This window comes from Petromyzon marinus, chromosome 14 (assembly GCF_048934315.1).
Source record: "Petromyzon marinus isolate PM22_M1 ecotype Great Lakes invasive population chromosome 14, UKy_Petmar_22M1.pri1.0, whole genome shotgun sequence".
NCBI lineage: Eukaryota > Metazoa > Chordata > Hyperoartia > Petromyzontiformes > Petromyzontidae > Petromyzon > Petromyzon marinus.
This window is the reverse complement of record NC_133680.1, coordinates 2,104,926-2,111,183: the sequence shown is the minus strand read 5'-3', so window position 1 is coordinate 2,111,183 and position 6,258 is coordinate 2,104,926.

Below are 6,258 nucleotides of genomic sequence, written 5' to 3'. Positions count from 1 at the left end.
AATTAACACGGCCAGTCGCCTCCCTACGACTCTCGCACGCTCCCACCATGGTTTATAATTCCCACGAAACGCACTCGTCGAATCTCTAAGCCAGTTGGTGGCAATTTCAGAGTGCACAGCCAGAGCTCGGAGATTGAGGTGTGAGCGTGTGTAAGTTACGAGTGAGTGAATGTGTGAGATTGTGTGGATTAGTGTGTGTGTGTATGTAAGAGTACGTGTGAGCGAGTGTGTATGAGATGGAGTGAGTGAACGAGCGCGAGTGAGTTTACGGGCTGTACGAGGACGAGCCATTGCCTTGGAGAACAAGACCGTCTCTTGGCAGTGGCCACGTCGCCTCTATAATCACTGTGCGCGCACGCACATAGACCACGCAGTAGGCCGTGGCCAATCAATACGTTCGATCTTCTTATGATCCAACAACCCTGACGCCGTCACCGTTCCCGCAGAAGGAACTTGGCGAGGATTCCTGCGCGGGGGAGGGAGAGTTTTTGTTCCACGCCGGTTGCGAAGTGCCATGGTGAACTCAGGTCTCATCTCGCGTGACCAACGCGATCCAGGAAAATTGGATCCTCAATGTGTGCGGCCCTCTGCAGGAGAAGCCCAACTTTAATCGACGGTGACAAATGATCTCCTTGACCTGCGAGTGTCCTGCGATCCACACGGCTCCCGCTTTGTTGTTGCGAACCGCTCGATGTTAAATCGCAATCGTGCAGCCTCTCCGTGCGAGCTCGGAAGGCGCACGCGGGTTCGGCCACGTGCGCCGGTGCGGATCGTAACCGGCTGCCTCGCGATGTCGAAGCGGAGCGGCGGCCGCCGCCATCTGGCACGAGGGAGGGCGGCGCGCCACAGCCGCCAGCGATCGATGGCCAAAAACCTTCACGAGTCTCACGTCGCGTGAGCAGGGAAGGAGCGCGGTCGACGATGGCTGAGCAGGGTCCGTTGGTGATGTTCGCGTTGTTGTTGGAACGTTCTTTCCCGCCCCTGTTGGACATCTGTGAAAAAATTCGCTTCACGGCTCGTCGTTAAATATTCTAATTGTGAAATGAGGGCGAAGGGACGTGACGACCTGCCGGCTCTCGATGAGTCGCCGTGTAACTAGACCCCTCCCCCCTCTCCACCACAGCGATTCAGTCTCACGAGTTAATCGAGTCACGGCCCAATTCAATACATACAGAATTCCTCTCGTGTTCAACTTCTTTCGCACCGTACGTTGTCAACGTCTGATAAATGTGCCGCGCGATGATGTTCGCGACACAGCAGCTACCACTGATAATGGGAGTTGTGGATAATAGGGCTGATGAGATGAGCTCTGTAATTGAAAGACTTGTACTTATTTGTACCATATTGTTGGTACAAATAGCCGTATAATGTAACAGGCACTCCGTTTGACTATCCCTTAAAGTGGTCAATGCGCACACCAACAATACGAATCATGTGAGATGAGACTCGTGTGCTAATGGGATCAGTCGACTCACCGTGACGTGACGAAACTTACGCCGCCACGAGCGAGGCGGCATCCGTGCTGACCCTGCGTGACTGTCGTCCGTCCGTGACATCGAATACTCCAGCGTCCGCACGTGACTTGTTCGTCGGTGGAGAGGGGTGGGGGTGGTTAATCGAACGCATCGCAACGGAAAGTGCTCGCGCGCAGAGGGCGCGTGGATACTTCAAAGGAGTCGCACGAACCCGCGAGACAAAGACAAAGATCCCCACCACATCTTGACAAACTGTAGGGGCAGGTGCTGTTAGCGAGCACCTATAAAGGCCGGTACGGCACACGAGGGGGTGGGCGGCCAACACCACGCCCGGCCGCCTTTGTCTCCCCAGTGGCGATGTTTACACACCGCACCAGGCCCAGGACCGGTTCAGATAATCGTCACTGGTGTTGGCCGGGAATCGAACTCGGCACGCCGGGTTTGTAGCGCAGCGCGCTAACCGCTACACTACCGCTCCCCACACACAGACAGACACACAGACACACCTACACACACACACGCGCAGGTGCGGCGGCTTATTAAAGGGGGCATCCACGCCAAACCATCGCTAACACCAGCAACCAGCAACCACCGCTCCGAGCCCGCACGGTCCCGGCGCTTCTCTTTGTCCCCTCCCGCATGATGTCACACTTGATTGCGTGACATCCCTCCCAGCCCATGTGTCTGCCCGTCCACGTGTTTGTACAGGTGGTCGTCGTCTTGCAGGGCCCAGGGAAAGGTTGGGGTCTGGCGGGTGGAGTGAGGTTGGCACCGGCTCAAACGTAACCTGTCATGTGATTTCAGACTCTGTATCGCCTCCCCCGTCCTCTCCTAGGTAGACTCAGCCTGAAATGAATGCCCGACACTGCAGGCACTGCGATGGTTGGCATGACGTGGTTGTAATTGGCGGGTAGAGCTGTGGTAACGAGATTTAGTGCGGTCCACCTCCTGCTGGACCAAACGTGACTAACGTCCTAAACTAAGACTCAACAATTGTTTTTATTTTACCGGGTAAGACCCACTGAGCTATATAGAGCTTTTCAGAAGCGACCTGCCTTTCACAAATGATAGCTCAACGAAGTGGCGTATCATGTGGAAATGTAGAGCAGCCAAACAACTCTCAACGAATGTTTCTAAACGTGGAGGGAACAATCCGGTGGACCCGGAGAAAAATCCACGCGACCACGTGGAGAGAAACACGCAAACGCCACATACACAGCGGGCGTCAGGGACGAAATCGAACCCACGACTTTCAGCACACCTGGTTATAAACATTGTATTGATTACAACGTTAACAAACATACATCAATGACTGCTTCGCTCAGCCTCAATCTTTTCTCTCATCGATCCCTTGCCCCATCGTCTCTCTTCACTTGCTTCATCGTCTCTCCACTTGCTCCATCGTCTCTTCACTTGCCCCATCCTCTTCACTTGCCCCATCGTCTCTTCACTTGCCCTATTCTCTCTTCACTTGCCCCATCGTCTATTCACTTGCCCCATCGTCTCTTCACTTGCGCCATCGTCTCTTCACTTGCCCCATCGTCTCTCCACTTGCCCCATCGTCTCTTCACTTGCCCCATCGTCTCTCCACTTGCCCCATCGTCTCTTCACGCCCTCGAACAAATACACAGCAATAATCCACGGTATTGGCCCTGGCCCCCTTTTCACCGAAATTTCGAATTTCAATTTCGGTTTATTAAAATCGTCGGCAGACAACAGAGGCCCCAAACTCATGGCAACGCTGAAAATGAATCAGCCTACTTTCATGTTTCATTCGAAGGCGCGACGGTGTGGATTGAGGCCAAAGTTGTTGAACGATTACATTCCTTCCTCTGCTTTTTTATCACAGGTACGAGCATGGACACAAGCACGGGCTCGCACAAATTGATTGATGTTCAAAGTCTGCGCGGTGGCATTGAATGAGTGGAATGCCTCGGCTTTTGTCCGGTTCAAGGCGGTGCACGCAACACTCACAACACGAGTTGTTTGCGTTCAAGGAGGCTGCTGGGTGGACAAAAGGGCCGCTGAGGCAGTCGCATACCTGAGAGGAGCACCCTTGCCCGTGCCAGGTGACTTTTCCCACGCTCGCCACGCTCGCCGTGTTTGTCCCTGGCAATGCGCCTCCGCGGATTGAGTTGAGAAATATTTATTGGCGGAGCATTTGAGGCATTTCCCACGCGCGCTGTAACAGAGAGGAGGATTATTTTTTTTACGAAAGAGATGGGGGGGGGGGGTACAGTGGTGAGCGCCGGGGTACAACAACTCTCCACAACCAGAGTTCACTTTCCAGGCTGTGGATAACATCAGTGGGGAGTGATTCGCTAAATCGGTCCCGAGGACCACCCCCGCATTCACCTACAGTGAGGGAAAAAAAGTATTTGATCCCCTGCTGATTTTGTACGTTTGCCCACTGACAAAGAAATGATCAGTCTATAATTTTAATGGTAGGTTTATTTGAACAGTGAGAGACAGAATAACAACAACAAAATCCAGAAGAACGCATGTCAAAAATGTTATAAATTGATTGGCATTTTAATGAGGGAAATAAGTATTTGACTCCCTCTCAATCAGAAAGATTTCTGCCTCCCAGGTGTCTTTTATACAGGTAACGAGCTGAGATTAGGAGCACACGCTTAAAGGAAGTGCTCCTAATCTCAGCTTGTTACCTTTATAAAAGGCACCTGTCCACAAAAGCAATCAATCAGATTCCAAACTCTCCACCATGGCTAAGACCAAAGAGCTCTCCAAGGATGTCAGGGACAAGATTGTAGACCTACACAAGGCTGGAATGGGCTACAAGACCATTGCCAAGCAGCTTGGTGAGAAGGTGACAACAGTTGGTGCGATTATTCGCAAATGGAAGAAACATAAAAGAACTGTCAATCTCCCTCGGCCTGGGGCTCCATGCAAGATCTCACCTCGTGGAGTTGCAATGATCATGATAACGGTGAGGAATCAGCCCAGAACTACACGGGAGGATCTTGTCAATGATCTCAAGGCAGCTGGGACCATAGTCACCAAGAAAACAATTGGTAACACACTACGCCATGAAGGACTGAAATCCTGCAGCGCCCGCAAGGTCCCCCTGCTCAAGAAAGCACATACACATGCCCGTCTGAAGTTTGCCAATGAACATCTGAATGATTCAGAGGACAACTGGGTGAAAGTGTTGTGGTCAGATGAGACCAAAATGGAACTCTTTGGCATCAACTCAACTCGCCGTATTTGGAGGAGGAATGCTGCCTATGACCCCAAGAACACCATCCCCACCGTCAAACATGGAGGTGGAAACATTATGCTTTGGGGGTGTTTTTCTGCTAAGGGGACAGGACAACTTCACCGCATCAAAGGGACGATGGATGGGGCCATGTACCGTCAAATCTTGGGTGAGAACCTCCTTCCCTCAGCCAGGGCATTGAAAATGGGTCGTGGATGGGTATTCCAGCATGACAATGACCCAAAACACAAGGCCAAGGCAACAAAGGAGTGGCTCAATAAGAAGCACATTAAAGTCCTGGAGTGGCCTAGCCAGTCTCCAGACCTTAATCCCATAGAAAATCTGTGGAGGGAGCTGAAGGTTCGAGTTGCCAAACGTCAGCCTCGAAACCTTAATGACTTGGAGAAGATCTGCAAAGAGGAGATGGACAAACTCCCTCCTGAGATGTGTGCAAACCTGGTGGCCAACTACAAGAAACGTCTGACCTCTGTGATTGCCAACAAGGGTTTTGCCACCAAGTTCTAAGTCATGTTTTGCAGAGGGGTCAAATACTTATTTCCCTCATTAAAATGCAAATCAATTTATAACATTTTAGACATGCGTTTTTCTGGATTTTTGTTGTTGTTATTCTGTCTCTCACTGTTCAAATAAACCTACCATTAAAATTATAGACTGATCATTTCTTTGTCAGTGGGCAAACGTACAAAATCAGCAGGGGATCAAATACTTTTTTCCCTCACTGTACCTGCATTGACTCGCGTGGTGAAGTATGGTTAAAAAAACCGTGAATAACAACGGAATGGGAGGAATTCTTCCATCAATGGATTAACAGACGGCTGTGCAGGGTGGTCCAGATGTCGTGTGGCCGCCGTTTAATTATTCCTTACTGGAAAAAAAACATTAAGTTAAAAATAATTAAATGGACGTCACAAGACATCTGGATCACCCTGTACATTGTCATGATCAACATGAAGGGAAATGTAATATCCATGTACTATAATACATCGCTACTCCTCACAATCCCGCTATTCTTATTTTTTTATGAAATAAAAACTAACTCTTTATTACTGTCTCAAACTGATGACTTAAGTAACTGATATTTACACAGTGATCATTTACTTTAGTATGCGTTTGCTTTAGGGACAGCATACATTCTTCTGTCACCAACATATACATTAGTCTGGCAACGGGTGGATTGAGACAAATGTGAATATTCTTGGTTCTTTCGGTAAAGTCACGTAGAAGGGAAACAATACAATAATAAAAATATAAAACAATTAAAAAAATATTTTTTATTTTATTGTTTCCCTTCTACGTGACTTTACCGAAAGAACCAAGAATATGAATCCCTGCAGTCACGAAAGCTTTAAATCACAAAAGTGAATGTTTGTAATTCTTGTGAATTAGTAACGTTGAACAAAATAATGTACAGATGTTTGCCATTCCAAGGCTGTGGAAAATCCACCCCACAAAGTTCCGTTTGTGGGGGGGGGGGTTGACCATACTTCACCACGCTGGTCAGTGCGGGTTAGTGATGAGGGGGTAAACCAGGCTCCGTTCCGATAG